The following is an 18,152-nucleotide window of genomic DNA, read 5'->3' on the forward strand; positions in this document are numbered from 1 at the left end:
GTAGTTATAAATCATAATTATAGAATTATAATGATAAGCCAATTAATAGAGCAAGGCACTTTTTCAAAATCACGTAATAGAAAAAGAAGTGCAAATGTTCTCTAAATTCATGCTTTTGCAAACTGATTTTGACAGCCTCTCCTCCGCTGACAGCACCTCGCGTCTGCCATGCCAAGCACAACAGCAACCTCAGTATGGGTCACTACCTACACGATGGTTGTATTTTTATTTTACTACACTGCATATCTTGCAGTGGGGTCCAGCAAAGTGCAATGGCACCAGACATGGATCCCATCCTGCATGACTGCAGAGCCGGGTCTACCCTGAGCATCTGGCAGGTGCAGGACAATGAAGGGCACAAGTCCTGTGCATTTTCAAGCAGGTTAGCCTGGGCTCTTTGTTCTTGCCCAGAGCAGCCACCCCTATAAAAGCTCCTGACAGGCAGGCAGTGAGCTGGGCAATGTTCTCATTCCCGTCAAACTCTTGTTTTCCTCAGCATGCCTGCCTCAAGCATTCTGCTTTTTTCTTGTTCGTTCGAGAAGTCAGGCAATCTTTCAAGTGGAGGTAGCATCCTGAAACTGGTTTTATTCCTGAAACGTGCATTTGAATAACCAGTTACTCCTCTTTGCTTTCCTAAAGCCTGTCCTGGCAGGGCTTGGCAGGCAGCTTGCACATGGCCTGGAGCACCTGCGTGCTCAGATGGGGTACATGGGGAGAGCCATGGCCACCAAGCTCCTCCATGGAGGAAGCACAACATTCTGGCCACCACCTGGGTGCTCCACGGGGAGCTGAGGTGGCCCCATGTCTCCTGCGCTCTGCTGTGCTTGGCAGGGAGGGCACTACTGAGTGCACCTCCTCACCTCGCCCAGATCCCTCCCTGGCCATCTCTTCCAGGGATGGGGATTTTTTGCAGCCAGGATGGATGAGCAGGGAGGAGTAGAAGAACCCCTCAGAGTCAGGGCCCCTGGCTGTGCCCATGCATTCACAGGGCTGTGCCTGTGGCTCTTACATGTTCATTGACCGCAGTAGCACCAGAACAAATGTGCCCTTTCACAAGCATCTTCCATGCCCACACAGCATCCAAAATGCAGGGTCAGATCCTCCAGCCTAGCCAACATTGGATGCAAGGCAGTCTCAAGTGCTTTTTAGGGTGATTTGAGGCGTAGACATCCTAGGAGGTATCAGGCCTCCAGGAAACATCAGGTGGCTTTGGGTACCAGTTCTTCCCACAGCCATGAGCTCGGGGAAGAGCAAGAGCAGCGTGGTTGCTCAGAAACAGCAAAGCCCAGGGTAAGACAGGTTATGTTTATGCCTCCAGGGCTGACATCCTTAAACACATCTTAGAGATGTTTTAGCCTTAATTCTGGTCCTTAAGCTGCTGCCAGTAGAGCCAGGGCATTTGGCTGAAGAAGGGAACAGCAGGGCACAAGCCACCTTCTCTCATCCCATCGCCTGAGCTGCCAGTGAGGCATAAAGCAGCACTGGAGAAACAGCCCCACCTGCATGAACACCCATCTGCAGAGGACTGTGCTGCAGGGTTTGTCATATTTATGCTGCTTTAGGCTCTGCTGGCTTCAGAGGAAGAAGGAGGTTTGGGTAGTCCAGGTCTCCAGTGCTGCTCTGTAATTTATTCTAAATGCCACTTTTCACTCAGAAGCAACCAGAAGCCACTGCAGATTGCACTGGAGGTTAGCCATGACCTTCAGAAAACTATGGAAAAATACATTGTGTTCTCTGTCCTTTGTCAAAACACTAAATAACAGCCCTGCCGAGGTTGGTAAATATTCCACTGAAGGTGCAGGAGGCCACAATGAGCATGTTTTAACAGTCGCTGGTACAAAATTTGCATCTGGCAAAGATCCTGCTCTGCACCAAGAGCCACGTGAGTTTTCAGAGTTAGCATTGCACCTTGAATGCATTTTTCACCCGACCTCCTTGTTTCGAGCGATGCCATAATCAGCAGAGGACCTGGTTTTGTTATTAAGTGGCAAATCAATCTGGCTATGCTGAACACAATCCAATTATTGCTTGTAGTTACTGTGGCCTGAAGAAGTCATAAATAAATTAGCATGCTGAAGGTATTTAACATTTCAGTCCCGCCGTAAGCACCCAGCCCCTTGTTCGCACTGTGTGTGCCAGCTGGGCATCAATTCTGTCATGAATTGCTCGGTTTTGGGGGGAGTTTTGGCTGGTGGGGCAGGGCAGGGTGGTCAGAGGGCAGGTTGCGATGCTTGGTGTGGGCCCAGACAATTGCAGGATAATCGGGTGCAAATGCAAAAAAGACTCCTTTTTTCTTTTGTTTCCCTGGGCTGAGTCAAGGCAGGGGCCTCTTCCTGCTCCTCACTGGGCAGGAGTGAAGCAAACACAGGCTCATGTGTGGGTCCGTGGGCACAGGGAAGTTGAGAAAAGGCACATTACAGAACCCCAGGCAGCTCCCAGGGGGATAGGGCTGAACCCGTTGCTTGCTTTCCTTCTCTTACTGCTATTCCCAAAGCACCCCAGCTGTTTGGTTTTAAGTTTCAAACCTTATTTTCAGAGGGTTTGGGTTGTTCAGTGGAAATAAAGCATCTCATAGTATACAGGCACCTAGTTACTCATTACCTCGTTAGTACAATGATGTATGAGCGGCCGCACAAGTAAAATGATGCTCAACTGCAATATAAACATAGTCAATGTTAAACAGACTCAGTTAAAAAAAGTATTCCTTACATCTGGCTTTCTTTTGGTGGGATTTCTTCCCTCGTCTTCTTTCTCTTCCTTTCCTCCAGGCTGTTTTTCTACTTCTGCCTGTTAGGATCTGCCCTCAGTTATGACAGTTTGGGGGGCAAGTGCTGCGAGGCGGGAAGGTGCCCCTGTGCAGGCAGCCTGCAGGCAGCTGCCACGCAGACCCCGCGCCCATGCCCGTGTCCATCCCCAGCTGAAGCAGCGAGCACAATGAGCTCTGCCCATGTGGCTCTAATGGCAAGGACGATGCTGGTGTTTACCTTTCAAGCTTATTAATATTCAACTGTAGGGTCAAGTGAATAAATTTTTCTAAGTTGTTATTATTTTTATTGTTGTTGTTATTATTATTATCATCATTATTCACTTTTTCTGTCAGGGAGTGTATAAAAATGACATTCGCAATCCTGCGCCACCATCTACTTGATTTTGTCCCTGGTCACTTGGTGATGCAGGAATCAGTTGTCTTCGCTAGTCTGGCAAAAAAAAAAAAATACCCACAGATTTTGCATCAAAGCAGGTGGCAGCTTCTCATTGCTGTTTGTCACAAGCATCAAGCCTTCTTCAGCCATCCAGCAGTTTAAGGAGTTTGTTTTGAAGGAATAAAAGGATGAGAGGGAAATGGGGTATTTCCTATGGATTACCGTGTTTATTTTCTTGGGCTTGCTTGTTTCTCTGCAAGGGGAAATCAGCAGGAAAAAGAACTTCTAGTGAAAGCTACAAAAGGGGACAACTTCCAGATTTCCCTCCAGATATTTCACACAACCCTACATAAAATGGTTGGAAAGCTGCTGTTGAAATCAGCTCCCCTCAAGAGCTGTGCTTTCCTTCCCTGACAGGAGCAGAACGGTCTGTTATGGGGTTTCTATTCCTCAGTTCTGGGTGTTATCTGAATTTTAGCTAAAATATCTGAAACCTTGAGATTTGCCATTCTTCTTCTCGGTGGGTGCCTTGTAGTCTTCTCATTCCCCTGGACGTGGTGCCATGGAAAGCCACCAGGCCAGGGACCATCCACATCCTGATCTCCAGAGCTTCTCCCACAGGGTTGAAGAGCAAAGCGATGGCTGCTGCATGCTGCCCCAGTTGCTCTGAAGAATGACAGGCTAGAGCACACTTCACACATATCCAGTGTATCAGCCTCGAAAGTTAAAAATCTAGAGACATGGCTTGAAAAACCTTCATATTTCTAGGTAGGCTTTAGCCCATAGGCCTGAATTCAGAGGTCATAAGATTTCTCATTTGACTTGTGAAGTGGAAGCAGGAGGGGCAGGTTTCTGTGGGGTGTATTGGCACAGTCCTCAGACTTTATTGAAGGTCTGCACCAGCTCAAAATCTGAGTCTGTGTGCTCTTCCTACAGGGTTTGTTTATTTTGGCCATGTGCAGGTGGAAGTACTGAGCCCAGCGCTGGCGGCTGCAGGAATGGTGATGCTGTAAGGGCTCTGGGAACATGTGGGCAGAGAGACAACCTATGTGATCACCGCTGGAAAAACCCACCATTCACCACCAATTATCACACTCAAGGTCTCAAGAGAAGCTACATTATTCCCTACTCCAAGTCTAGAACAAATCAGCATTTTCCCAGTAATTGTAGTGTTGCAACTACTGTAGATGTTGACTTTTTAATAGCAAACACTGCTCAAGCATTATATTTACAATCATGTTAGTTAGCTTTAGTGACTTGGGAATCAATTACCTTGCCGTACAACATGACCAAAGATTATAGGGTAGCCCATGTAATAATTCATACTGCCATCTAGGAGTGAAACTGTAACTTCATCGTTTTGCACAGAAAGACACTCTGTTTGCACAGCAATAATTCCAGTAATAATAATAATAACCATAAAAAGGAAAAAAGGAGGAAAAGAGTGATTACAAAATAGGTGAAGACCTGTGTACAGATAGGGCACTGGGAGGTGTTGGGAGCTTTGCCATTATCAATTATTATTCAGAGTGACAACAGCAGCAGCATTTTGTTAATGAATGTGTTTTACCAGTTCAATTCACTTGGCTTGGCAAGTGAGGCTGCATGGCTCTGCCCTGCAGAAGGGTTGTCCCAGCCCAGTCGTCGGGACACGCAGTCAGCATGTCATGTCATCAGCGACACAAAACTCACACCCAGCCCCAGTTAACCAATTGCCCTCTTAATTGATGTCAGCACTGATTACTTCTAGGATCAGTTTTACAGGCAGCATTTTTCCCATTTTCTGCCCACCTCTGCCTCCCAGCACTTGTTCCCACACTTGACTCCTTTCTCCTGCTTGGGACAGGAAAAGCTTGTGCCTATTTCTCTAGGCCCTTCTGCACAAAGCAAACATTTTTTCTTTAACTCCTTTGAAACAAGACCACCCAGCTCAGCTTTTCAAGCCTGTGTTTCCAAGCAAATTACAGAGAAAGAGCATTATTTTTTTTTTAAGTCCTGCAAAAAAATTGCCACTGTGACCCTTTAAAAATTGGCTTTGTCCATCTTCCTCTCATTTATGTCCCATTTATTTCAGTCCTTAGTTGGCAGCTGAGCATTCTGAACCCACCAAGCAGTGGTTCCTCATGAAACAAGGATCAGTGAAACTATGAAAGCTGGTTACTGGCACATAAAAAGGAATAGGACAGGGCCTTCCATGTGCAAGTGTTCGTCACTGGACAGTAACAAGTTTAAACCAATATACCAGACTATTCTCTTGACCCTAATCAGCAAAGTATACCCTGTTTTTAAAAGTGCTAAGACTCAAAATTATTGACTGCATTAAAATAACAGAATTAATAAAATGCATAGAGTTGGGATGTCTTGTCCTTGACCTTCTGGAATTAGGCCAGAAGAGCAGGTTTTCAGAAAAAACGTCATCTATCATGAGATTTGGCAACCTTGCACTCTCAGATTGTAAGGTCACTGACACTGTGGAAAGGCAGCTGCCTTTGGAATGAGGAGGAGGGGACGAAGCGTCTGCCTGCGAGCTGGGGGATGGGAAAATTAGCATTGCTTTAAGTGAGGAGCCTGAGCTGCAGTGGGGAAATAGCATAGCAACCTCCTGCAACCTCCGCTCCACCCGTGCACCCAGCAGATGGGTGCATCCAAACCACGGTCCATGGAGAGCAGCACAGCCCTGCCACCCCCGGTGCGGTGGGACATGGGTGAGAATGTGCCTCCCATCCACAGTGGCGGCTCCCAAGCAATTTGCAGACAAGGCACAGGGGATCCTTTTATCATTAGTTTCCCTTGTTAGAGCAAGAACGTGCAAAGGGTAACGTATGAATGGAGTCAACTCCCTGCAGAGGTTTGCACCTATTTCGGAAGCACAGTTTAGTTGTGTCCTGCACCTTAGCAGTGATACTGCAAACATCAGGGGCTGTGGTGCATTTGGGTTTTATTCCCTCTCTTTCTTCCATGCAGCTCCCATAAAAGCTGCTGTGGAAAGTCTTGTTTTGCCTGAAAATATGCATTTGACCAAATATGATCGTATTTAAGCCTGTTCAATTGCTTTAATAACAACCCTTCCAACACACTTAATCTGAAAATGTTTTCCATGTACTCAAAATCTTATAAACAAAGATTGCAGTCACCATCAGCGTGTTCCTGCAAAGCCAAAACCCAAACATTAGTTGGTTTATTGTATAGCTTAATTGCTGTGTATCCTGTCTGACTGGTGGCATATACTGCTATAGCTAATCTGAATGTAATTTCTGCACTTTTTTAAAATAAAACAAGCTCAAGGGGTCATTGTAAAAAGTATCACCTTAGTAAGAGTTGACTCGTGTTATGTCCAAAGTTTATATTCACCTCTCAGAGTTTAACAAGTTACTCTTCACAGTCTTCCCAGGAAAGAGGGAAGTGTGTTATGACCAAGTTGGGGTTATAGGTGAGGAAAGAGAGATAGTGCAGCCAAAATGTTACTGAGAAATGGGAGGGAGAGAACAGATCTGAGCATAAACCCATCCTTCCCCATCCTAAAAACAAACACCTGGTTTTCCACAGCCCAAAGATTGCAATGCTACAGAGCTGCAGAAACTACAACTGTAATAGCCAACAAGTACCGATTCTGCTGGTAGTTGAGGAGTTGCTGGTAGTTGAGGAGTTGATGGGGTTGACCAGTCTTCAGAGACAAAATATCTTCTGCTTCCCACTTCCAGGAGTCAAAGTGGTCATGGAAAAAATGTGCTACAGTGCAAGTCCCACACCTTGCCTGCAAATGCTAGCTCTGAGGTAGCGTCAGCCAGGTTAGAGCTACACCCAAAGTGGGAATTGGACGTTGAATGCTGGCTTTTTAGGAATCAGCATGCTGCCTGGAGGCAGACACCCCCATCCTTTCCTGCAAAAATGGAACAGGGGATGAAAAGTTGAGCAAAGGAAGTATTCTTAAAGCCACAGCTAATAGGCGAAACCTTCACCCTTTTCAGGAAGGTTTCTGTGCTTTGAGACCTCCTTCTGGATGTATGAATGTTAAGCACCTCTTTTTTTTGTGGGGGAAGAATCAGTGCCACTTATCCTACAGATTCGCATGTGTCTGCAAGGCTTGTTACAGCCGTTAGGTGAAAGACATAAAGAGTCCTCAAAGCAGGGATTGATACCCAAGACTCTCCTCAGCCAAATAGCAGCCAGCAAGGACTGCTAACTCCCATCAACGGGCCACTTCCAGGCTCTCCTGCCCTTTTTGGAGCTGGTCTCTGTGTGGCCCCATGCAAACACAGCTAGACTTCGCAGAGACAATGCTTGGAGCAAACCGTGCAGGCTGCAGGGTGCTCAGAAACCAGGCCACCACCACATACGGAGGGGAAATGAGCACCTTTTATAGAGTGAATTAATCAAGCACTTCAATCTTCTTAGCTGAAGGTTAATAGTCTTGTGGTGACCACCCTGGACAGGGTATCAGGAAAGCTGGGTTTTATTTCTGGTACGCTTCAGTAATGAAAAGGAAATTGTTTTCAGGCAAGCGATAGAAACCCATGCTCCCAGAGACATCAGATACACAGCAATTAGACTCAAGTTAAACAATAAATCAAGTAACACTGAGCCTTTGGCTCTAGCAGAGCACTATTATGACTAGTGCTATGTTTACTTAGAAGATGCTGAGCCCATTTTAATGTTTTAATATTAAGTGTAATTTGGGTGTTTGTTATTAAAGCAATTGACTGGGAATAAATGCAAACATTATTGGTCAGATAAATATTTTCTGGCAAATAAGATCCGTTCATTGCACTTTTATGACAAGAGGGCTTTCTTGCTCCAAGATTTATTTTCTGTTTGCTTCCTCTCTTTGCAAGGATTGCCTCATAAACATTAAAAAAGCCAAAGCAAACCAAAGTGTAAAGTAGAAATCACCGATTAAACTGTCAGAAATGGAGCAGCCTTTGTTAATCACTGACTCATTAGCTGGGGGACTCAAGTTCGCACGAAGGCTTTGGTGTCGCAAGGTTTGCGATTTATTCCCAGGTCTCTCTCTCTCCAATTTGGTACGGGATCTTACCCAGATAAATTGATCTCTCTATGACTCCATTTTCCCATCTGTTCAACTTAGGTAATGATCTTGCCTCACAAAAATAGTGAAAACATTCAATAAGAAAAGGTTACCTTGAAACCCACACCTGCACCTGAAATTAGGTTACCCCCTACTAACACCTACAAGAGCTTTGGCTATTTCCTACTGCACCCCAGAGGCTTCCCTCATTTTGTGTGGTGGGCAAGCAAGAGAGGAGAGAAAAACATTTTAAAAAGTAGAAAGGTATGACCAAAAAGTAACAGAAATTAGAAAGCAAGCTAACAGCAATTTTTTTTTCATTTGCTAAAATTGTCATTTGGCCGTGTCACTTTAGTATCTCATGAACCTTTTCTTGATGTTTCAGTGATGTATTAAAAGCATTGGCTAACTGGCTTTTGATTTTGTAAAATTTATTTAGCAAAAGTTGTTAATAATTATTTCAATGTCACTTTGGAACATTCTCTGGATTTTCTGCAAAGTGTGGCACCCTTTAAAATAGAAAGCTTTTCCATCCAGTGTAAGTTTTACAATCCTCAGCAGAAGGCAGTGTAAAACTACGAAAAATTTCTTCATATCTGACGTCATGCAAAGTACAAAGACTACATCAGTACAAAAAGCCAAACAAATGAGAATTAGTTTGTTTTATTCATGCATACAAAAGAAAGTACCTCATTATGTAGCTCCATGCAAGAGGTACATGTAGATTTGGCTTAACAGGAGGCATGTTTCTGGGCTCAGATCTGACAGCGACTCATTTCATGTCCTTCACAATTACTTGTGCTGCCTTTTGTCATCCAGGAAGGCTTTTGGGTGGCTTTCACCAGTGCCAATCAACTGCAACATCTGAGGACAGGGTGGGGACAATAATCTCGCCTTTCTTCAGCCTTGTTCTCAGGTTCTTGTCATTTACTCACTTGCTATTTACTCAGCTGTTCGCTTCCATCGATGAGTTTGGTCCACTTGCCATTGTAGGAATGAGATTTCTTCTTATTAGTCACATTTTATTTCTGTCTGCCCTGTGGTCATATCAGCGATCTACAAGCATCTTTCCAAGCTGGCATGCCAGGTGAAAATGGCAATATTCTGGGAATAGCAAGATGTTCCTGAGCCAGAGCGTTGCTCAGCTTTGAAGAAAAGGGCAGTGGGGTCCCCCATGTCCCCTCCACCCCATGGGAGTGTAGAAGGGATTGGTGAGGACTTGACCTCCAGCAGAGCGGGGAACCCTCACCCCTCCTGTTCCTCCTGCAAGGCCAGGGATGGCTCCCAGCACTTTCCATCAGGAAGATTTCCTTCTCTCTTCTCACCCCCAGCTATCGGTGGGTGAAAGGGGGTGACTGCAAGAACAGCCCTTATCCCTGGTGTCACGCCACCAAGGCATGGGTCACCCAGGGAGGGCTGGTGGTACACCCAGCTCATCTTCATTCCCTTATGCACACTGCAGCTGTTCGCTTTGGTTGGCCTCTTGGATGCCAGGATTACCCGGAGATAACCGGGACGCAGGTGACTCACATGTGAGTCCTGTCCCTCTCCACGCCAGTCCCAGGCTGGAGCTGGAGGCAGCAGGCAGGGTTTGCCAGCCCACAGGTCATAGCATCATCCAGCTGGAGTTGGCTTGTCCCCACCATCCATTTCAGCTGTCGCGCGAAGACCAAGCTTCATTTGCCTACATAATAATCCTGCCAGCATGCGCTTTCTTCACCTAATGAAGGGAGGATTTATTGCACCAACCCTTTGGGAATGTCAAGGTCTGCTTACTTCCTTCTTCAGCTCTCAGAGACCCTTTAAGCAGAGTCTGTGTGAAAATTAATCAGACACCCTGGAGGCTTATTTTGTCCAAAGCTAAAGCCCTGCTTCTCCCATTCCCCCTTCCTTTTGTGCCCCAGTTACTTAAGGGATTGTCCTGGAAATTAATGAAAGCATGGCATGGGAAATAACACCCACGGTTCATCTCAGAAGTGAAGCATTTCTGAGGAAGGCTTAAGCAGAAACATCTCATGGTTCACTCAGCAAACTTGGAGATTTTCCCAGTTTGAAGCACGCTGCGCCATGACAGTTGGTATTACTTGTGCTCTATCTGCTAAATTGTTTGCAGGTCCAGATCCAGTCCTGCTCCTGAGTAATTGCATTTTACTTTTCTGAATGAGATCCTGGTGGTTTCCACCTGGTTTCCAAAGTTCTCAGCATGAATTGGTTCAAGGACACAGTTCACCCCAACCTGTTATAGAGGGAAAATGAAGTGATGGGAACAGGTTTGGTAGGGGTACACACAACCCTTCGTCTTTCTTTTGCTGGCCCTGGTCCATGGAGCGGGTGACAGCAGCCTGGCGGCTTGGGTGACCAGTTGGGTCTTGTCAGGCCCTTTTCTACTTCCCAGCTTTGAGGCATATTTATCGCATGGGGGATACAGATTGTCTCAGCTGAACAAAGGTGAGGACACTTGCTTCTTCTCCAGCCAACCTACAGCAGAGCTTGTGAGCAGACAAGACAGTGCTATACCATGAATTTCAGAGGAACCATATGAATTAACTCATAGGCTAACCTGACGCCTCATTTTCTCGGGCTGGCTGACCCTTGTCATGATTAGAATAAGTCAGTTGCATTGATTTAGAGTGAGATTCATGTGCCTAACAGCTTACATCATCTCTGAAAATGGATTTAGGTTCCCAGGTTGTTTAGGTCCATGTTGCTTTTTATGTTTTGGGGCTTTTTAATCTTTTACTGCCACTCAAATATTTTGAGTTGGGTTGTGCAATCAATGGGATTTAGGCCCTTAAACACCTCCCACAAGGAGGTAGGCAGTTAGAGCCTTCAGCAAATCCTAAATATTCTTTGAAAGCATTTCGCTCACCTTCCATGGGTTTCAGATGTACCATACGGGGGAATGACATTGACTTCTGTAAAGCACGGCACCACTTATGGATGCAAATCGTTGTGTAAGTGTGAATATTACTTCACAACATGACATCTCCTCCAACCTGCTAGTGCTAATTAATGCAGTTCTGGGATAGACAATATTCATTAAGCTTTTTGGAAAATACTAGAAATGTTCATGTAACATCTCACACATTTTGATGGCACCCACAGTCCTATCACCACGTTCCCTGGAAAGTATTTTGATGCTTTAATCTTTGCTAACGAGAGTGGAAATGAATTGTCAACAACAGTTCTCCAGCACAAGGCCATGGTGTCTCTTTCTTGCTTTGTTATCAGGAACTAATAAAAAGGAATCAGCCTGTTGTTATTTTGGCACAGAAGCATCTGGTTGCTGGAGGCTTCCCTCTGTGTATGTCAAAGTTAAATATTTGGGTTACTGTTCTCTTTTTGGGACTTGCCATGATAGGAACCAGCTTGGAAGAAAGGCAGCTATCACCTGCTTCTAATCATTGCAATGACAGCAGCTCTGCTGCCTCTAGACTAAATGTTTGTTACTGGGCCATTTTGTTTGGGTATTGACAACTCCAGAGACCCTGTGAAATTACAGAAGCTCCTTTAAGAAAAGGACTCTGGCTACTGCTGCTGAATTATAGCTAGGAAACTTAGAGAGGAATGTGCATGAGGCGAATGCTTTTTTCTCCTGAAGGGATGCTCTTGAGGAAATCTGAATTGCAGTGTGCATGTCTGGGAAAGGAAGAAGGGGAGAGCAAACTCTGGGTGGCACAAGGCATTGCCTCTGCATTGCAACACATCCATCCTTCTGCAGGCTTTAATTGAGCTGGTGAGGGCTTCGGCAGCTGTTTCGTTGAGCCAGCAGTGAGCCCTGCATTCATTGCAATTCTTTATCAGGTTTCAGTGTCCTCCTTGGGCTAGTGGTCCCAGCCTTAGTGGCCTCACAGCTACCAGCATCTAAGAAGCAACTGTCTGAAGCTGTCCCAGGTACGGACACACCAGGCTGCATGCCCAGCAGTGTACACCTACCCCACAGGGTGGTGCCCCCCAGTCTATTAGCTTGATTTCCCACACACTGAACAGCCCTGAGAGCCATTCTGCACTCGTGTGTGTTTGTCCATCTGTGAAATGAGGCTGGCAGCATTCCCCAACATCATGCGAGCACTGCAGGGCTTGGTTAACTGCAGCTGCAGAGCTTTGCAAGCTATGCCACATAACTGCAGACAACAGCTCCTCTTCATCCAGGAGGCTCTTTAACATGCTTTGCTGCCCAGCTCACGGGTTTACCTGAAGTGGGCAAGGCTGGAAGGAAGGATAAGGATCCCAAAAACATGATTTTCCCCTTGGAGGCTCTACTAGGGATGGCATTTCTCACTTTTCCACCCCGGATAGGGTTTCTTATTAAAATGTGCAGCCACTCTGAGAGCTTCTGTTCTTCTCTTATAGATCCCAAATTAAAGGTTCTGCAAATGTTTGTCTGTACCCTCCACAGACCCCCTCTTCCACCCCGCTGCACTTGTAGCTCAGGGTACCACCTCACTACCAGGGAATCAACCCAGATCTGGACAGGGTGTTCAGAGGAAGGAGGTGTCAATGAACAAGTGGAGCAAATTCCATGCCTAGTCTGGGGTAAAACAGCTCTTTCTGGTTGAGCTTTCATGATCAGCTCTTGGCAGGGACAATGCTCCACTGTCTTTCCATGTTATAAAAAACAGTCCCCATTTCTAAGCTCTTTGTTAGTTCCATCAGGTACCTAAAGGATGTTATCTTCACTCAGCCCAGTAGTTTATTTTTATTACAAATGTGGATCTCAAATTAGAGTATTAAGGAAATGTAACAGGAATATCTCCCGCCATTGCAGAACATTTTAAGTCTTTGTACCAAACTATATTGTACTTTCTTTCGGGGGAGCGTTGTGCATGTGGTCCTGGGTGGGTAGGAAAGGTTGTGTCCTTACAAGGGATTTGAGGAGGATGCAGCTTGGGCTTTCACAAGTATGACAATCCAGCCCCTCTTTCTGCATGGTGGAGCTCAAAGGCTGCAGAGGTGCTGAACCAGGCACTTGGGAAACCAAGGAGCTCCCCACCCATTTCTACCCCAGACAGTTTCCATGACGTGGCACCTGTCACATTGGTTGTGACGCCAGTCCTTCCCTGTGACATAAACCAACTGATGCCCCAAAGATGTTGGAGGACACCATTAGGATCACACAGTGATGGGGCGCTCTTTGGGCACCTCTGGTAGGCAACCCCACCTTAATATGGGGCATGAGAAAGGATGCTTTCTTGCTGTCTCCAGACTAGTCCAAAATCCATGCCAGTTTATCCAAGGTTTGTGTCAAAGGAAGAGGCTGAACTGTTGTGGGGAGCCTGTAATTTCAAGCTAAGTTTAACGAAACTCCTCACACCTGCACTGAAAGCTGAAAATTGCAATTCTGGGCAGAGTGATCCTTGCTTTCCAGTTTTTGCTGCTATGCATGGAACAAATTACTTTCCAATTAGAGGCTTCCACTCCCTGTTCCTGCTTCTTTAACCCATCAGGCAAGCTCTTTTATCACCAGCTGAATAATGCTGCACCACACCCTGGCTCTGCTTTGGGTTTAGAGGCAGATCCTGCCAGGAGAGGATGAGTTACCTTGAAGGGCAACATGTGCTATACAGCGATGGGTGGGGAAATTGCCTTGAGGCTTTGCTAGTTGAAGGATCATCCTACCCCAAAGGCAAAGTCCGTTGCTTTCGCATATTCCTGTAGAGCAACAAGCACAAGCAGGCACCTGCATGGTGAGTGCACCTTTGAAGCAGCTTCACCTCCTGTTTTAGCGATCATCAACCTGGGAAAGTGATTTTTCATTGCTAGTTCTGAGCAGGGTTTGGGAGCAGGGCTGAACCGCCGCTGGGGTTCAGGTTTACACGCTCTCTTCGCCACCACCACTGAAGATGGCAGAACCTGCTTGAGATATGTTGTGACCTCCGTTGAAGGAAAAGAGCAAAACAGAATTTAGGAGGCAACTTGACATTTTACCCCTCTCTGAAACTATGGGTTTAAAATTCCAGGCTTTTTTGAAGTTTGTGTTTTGGTGGTTTGCCCCTTGGGCTACTTCAGCAGCCAGATCTAGAATTAGGATTAGATGCACCCAGAAAACCCCAGTCTTTACCCTTGCAATGTAGCCATGGTCCCCCTGCTTCTCCTGGAGCAGAGTTGGGTACCCTTGCTGCCTCTTGCCACTGTGTCCTGACCTTGGGATCACCTCCAGAGCAGAGTTGGGCCACCTCAGCTTGCTTGCTCTTAACCTTCAGCAGCTAGAGTCCAGAACTGCCTCTATATTTATCCCCTTAATCAAAGCCAGCCCCTTGGGTGGAGTGAGCTGGACGGGTGAGCCTGCCTCTGGCTGCGTACACAGCTCCATTTTTATAATGTCTGTGCCTTAGAGACAGTAGAGGGAACTGCGCTTGTGCTCTAGTTTTTGCCTATTGCACCCAAAAGCGCTTTGCAGCCCACTTGCCCCCACGCCCATTGCAGAGGAGAGGACATCAAGGCTTGTGGCATCTCCATGGTGCATGGCCTTGGCTTTCAGTATGACAGCAGATCAAACCCAGAAACACGCCCAGATAAAATCAGGCATCCAGCTGGTTCACCACCATCATGTTGGGAGAGCAGCTGTGTCATCTTCGTACGGGGCAAAGAGGAAATTTCCAACTTCCTGTGTAAGCTCCAGCTCCATCCTCACCGTGAGCATCCTCGCAGTGGCACAAACACCAGCTGAAATCGAATCAAGGAAAGGGCTCACCTCCACACTTCCCCTCCCAAAGCAGACCTCTTCCTGGCCAGCCTGTGCCAGAGCGTGGCACAACAGAAGCCTCAGGGTTTTACCTGGTGGGAATAAGCCCAGTCCCAGAAAGAAAACGCTGGCGAGGAGGCAAAGCAGGGGCAGTGAGTCAGAGCTCTACCACAGGCGTTGCAGAGCGGGTGCTTTGTACTGTGCTTGCTTAACCAAAAAAATCGGCACTTTTTGGAGGCTCACACACATCGTCCTTCTTGACTGATCTGATCAGTTAATAGCAGTTCCCTTGCACCAGGGTTACAGCCAGTGCGGTCTGCAAAGACGCTTTGTTCCCGAGCAGCATCCTCTGCTGGCGGGTGCACTTTTGCGCCGTCATAAGTTGCACCCTTCTCCCAGCTGGGGGAGGGGGGGAAGCCGGGGGTGCCCCCCAGCACCAGGGCTGCCGCCTGGCAGGAGCTGCTCCGCCTGCCCGGCCCCGGGGGTGCCCTCGCTGCCCTCCTCTTCCTCCCTGCCGGGGCTTCCTGACCACTCGGGGCAAACATCCTCGCTGCCTTCGCTCCTCTCCATTATAATTTCAAGGTGTGCACGCGTGGGTCGGGTCGGGGCGGAGCGGGGGGGTTGTTAATGCTCCCACCCCCGCACCCTTCCTCTCTCCGTCCTTCCATCCCTTCGTCCTCCTCCCAGAGGCGAGGGGGAGCCCAGATGTTGCCAGGCCCGAGCCGGGTTCATCTGTTTCACATGACCCAGCGCCAACTGCTGCTCGCTGCCCTCCTCCCTCCCTCCTTCCCTCCTTCCTCCTTCCTCCTCCCTCCTCCTCCTCCTCCTCCTCCTCCTCCTCCTCCTCCTCCTCCTCCTCCTCCTCCTCCTCCCTCCTCCCCGGCTCCAGCCTCGCAGCGCGGCGGCGGCCGCGCAGGAGCCGGGCGCCGGGGGCCGGCAGGCGGGGACGGGGAAGAAGAAGGGGGGAAAGGAGGGTTCCGGCACCCCGTCCCGGAGCATGGGAGCGCCCTAGGGCGCCCGGGGAGCGCGGCGGGAGCGGAGGGACGGGCCCCGCGCATCCCGGCGCCGGGAGGCGGGCGATGGATGCGGTGCGGTAGAGCCGCGGCCTGCCGACGCTGCTGCTGCGGGGATGCTCTGGCCCCGGGCTCGGAGCTGAGGGGCCGCCGGAGCCGCCGAGGGAGCGGGAGAAGGTAACGGGGTCTTTGTCTGCGGAGGGGAGGCGAGGCGGGCCGGGGCTCCCCTGCCAGCCCCGGCCCCGCGGGGAAAGCCCAGCCGCAGTGTGCGGGTTGCTCCACGCCCCCCTCCCTGCATTTATCTCAACCGGAGAGAAATGTGGGCAGCATCTGCTTTCCCTATCTTTTTTTTTTTTTTTTTTAAAAAAAGACCCCTTAAAAAAAAAAAACAAGCAAAACACCCACCCCAAAATCCCGAATGTGGTGGGCGACTAAGGGAGACGAGCTCGGCGGCTGGGTTTTTTTGCACTAGAGGGAGGGAGAGGGTGTGGAGGAGAGAAGCTGGTGCTGTGATTTCTTCCCCCCCATCCCCAGCAATCTGGATGCCTGTCCCCACTGACTGCTAAGATGGACTGCTCCTTCCCTTACCAAATGGCTGCAGCAAGTTTAATGCAGAGCTGGGGGCTTTGCAAAGGGTAAAACCCCTGGCCTGTTTTCCCTTTCCCCATGGCACCTTTTTCTAAATCAGGGGCAGAAAAGTTGCTGCAGATCCAGGGCTAGAAAAGACAAATATATAGCTCTGTTTCCAAACTGTACCTGTCTGGGTGTATCTGCATGCCTTACAGACACGCTCCGCATAAGGAGGGTTTCTCGGCCACATTGTTAGCCCGCTAGCTGCTGGGGAGGGCATGAGAAAAGTTGTTTCAAGCCTCTATATAAAATTTCCAGGAGAGCCAATTGTTTCTAATAATAGCCCTGGCAGCGGTTTAGCAATACAACATGCACAGATGCGGGAGCGAGCTAGCAAATCTCCTCTCCCAGGCAAGTCAGGTCGCAGGGAAAGCTGAACTCCCAGCTTGTTGGTTTGGCTTGGGATTTTAAAACATTGTCCCGGACAAAAACCCCGGCACCGCTCGCCCTTTCTGCCGGGAAGGGGGTGTGGTGCCTGTGCCTGCGCGCTGCACTTCACAGGCACGGCTGAGCTGGGCTTTCCCGCTGCCTTGGGTATGGAGACAGGCTGAATGCCAGCTCTGCCCAGCGCCAGCCAGATATCAGGGCATCTCAGACTTGGCTCCCTCTAGATTGGCCTCCAGGGTCTGATGGGCACCCCCTGTGTGTGCACGGAGGGGACCACCACCGGCGTGGGTGTCTGTGCCATTATCCCTGCCTAGAATCGCCTGCCAGGCACCAGAGAGATCTCAGTGGAGCTAAAACTATCAGACTGATCCCCTTCCTCCTTGTGGTGATGGCAGAGGGCCTGGCAGGAGGGCTGGTGCCTGCATAGCTCCTGCCCACTACTTGGACCCACGATGCTAACCCTGGCCAGGCAATGAAGCACCAGCTCAGTTTGGCAGCTCATAGTTGCTTGTCTTGACCTTCCTGGCACAAGTCACTGGTAGCTTGTCCTCTTCCAAATATTAATATTTTTAAGCGGGTTTTAAGCACTGGTGTCAGGTGGGGACATGCCACACGCTGCAAGAGGGAGATTGCTCGTGGGGCGATTTCTGCAGCCCAGCCATGCTGCTGAGCAAGGGGGGCTGTGGCAGAAGCCATGGGGAGCGAAGGAGACTTCATCTCTTTTAATGAGAGGGGGTAATTTGCAGGGTCTGCAGCTTAGCACCACCTTGCACAGCTGCTTGGGTCAGCAATGTTTCTCTGGGGACCAAACAGGCTGATGGGGATGATAGGAGTTGGTGTTGGTCACCCTTGGCACTGTGAGTGGCCCCATCCATAGCAGTTGCCACAGTGGGGATAACTGCTCCAGTGGGGCATAGCATGTGGATTTATGCAAATGTAAAATCAACTATTTGTTCTTAGGTGAATTTTTGTTTCAAACATCCATACTAGAAATATGGTAACTTTGCTATTATTTGAGTATAGGTACACTAGTGAGCCACTCACAACCCACTGGGGCAAGCTACCCATTTCTCCTGGTAGATGGTTTCTAGTGGTCCTGTTCCCATGCACCTGAACTGATTATTGCATTAAAAATGCAATTCAGTATTTGGTGATACCTGTGGTCACAGCCTTGGGTCACTCGGGGCCATACAGCAATGCAGCGTCACTTGGCACAGAGAGCATCTTCTGCAGAGATCGTCAAATTGTTTAGCCAAGTCAAGAGCTTT

At 48.3% G+C, this 18,152-nt stretch overlaps 1 protein-coding gene across 7 annotated transcripts in view; it reads left to right on the forward strand.

Moving 5' to 3' along the window:
- FRMD4A (FERM domain containing 4A) overlaps positions 1–18,152 on the forward strand; it is a 383,005-nt gene that overhangs the window by 211,786 nt on the left and 153,067 nt on the right. The window contains exon 1 of one of the 7 annotated variants that reach the window (XM_075081552.1): positions 15,929–16,044. The exons of the other annotated variants lie outside the window; for them this stretch is intronic. The gene's annotated coding sequence lies outside the window, so the exon portion shown is untranslated. Of the gene's footprint in view, positions 1–15,928; positions 16,045–18,152 lie in introns of those variants that run through there. 7 annotated transcript variants of the gene reach the window in all.

Source organism: Phalacrocorax aristotelis, chromosome 1 (assembly GCF_949628215.1).
Source record: "Phalacrocorax aristotelis chromosome 1, bGulAri2.1, whole genome shotgun sequence".
Taxonomy (NCBI): Eukaryota; Metazoa; Chordata; class Aves; order Suliformes; family Phalacrocoracidae; genus Phalacrocorax; species Phalacrocorax aristotelis.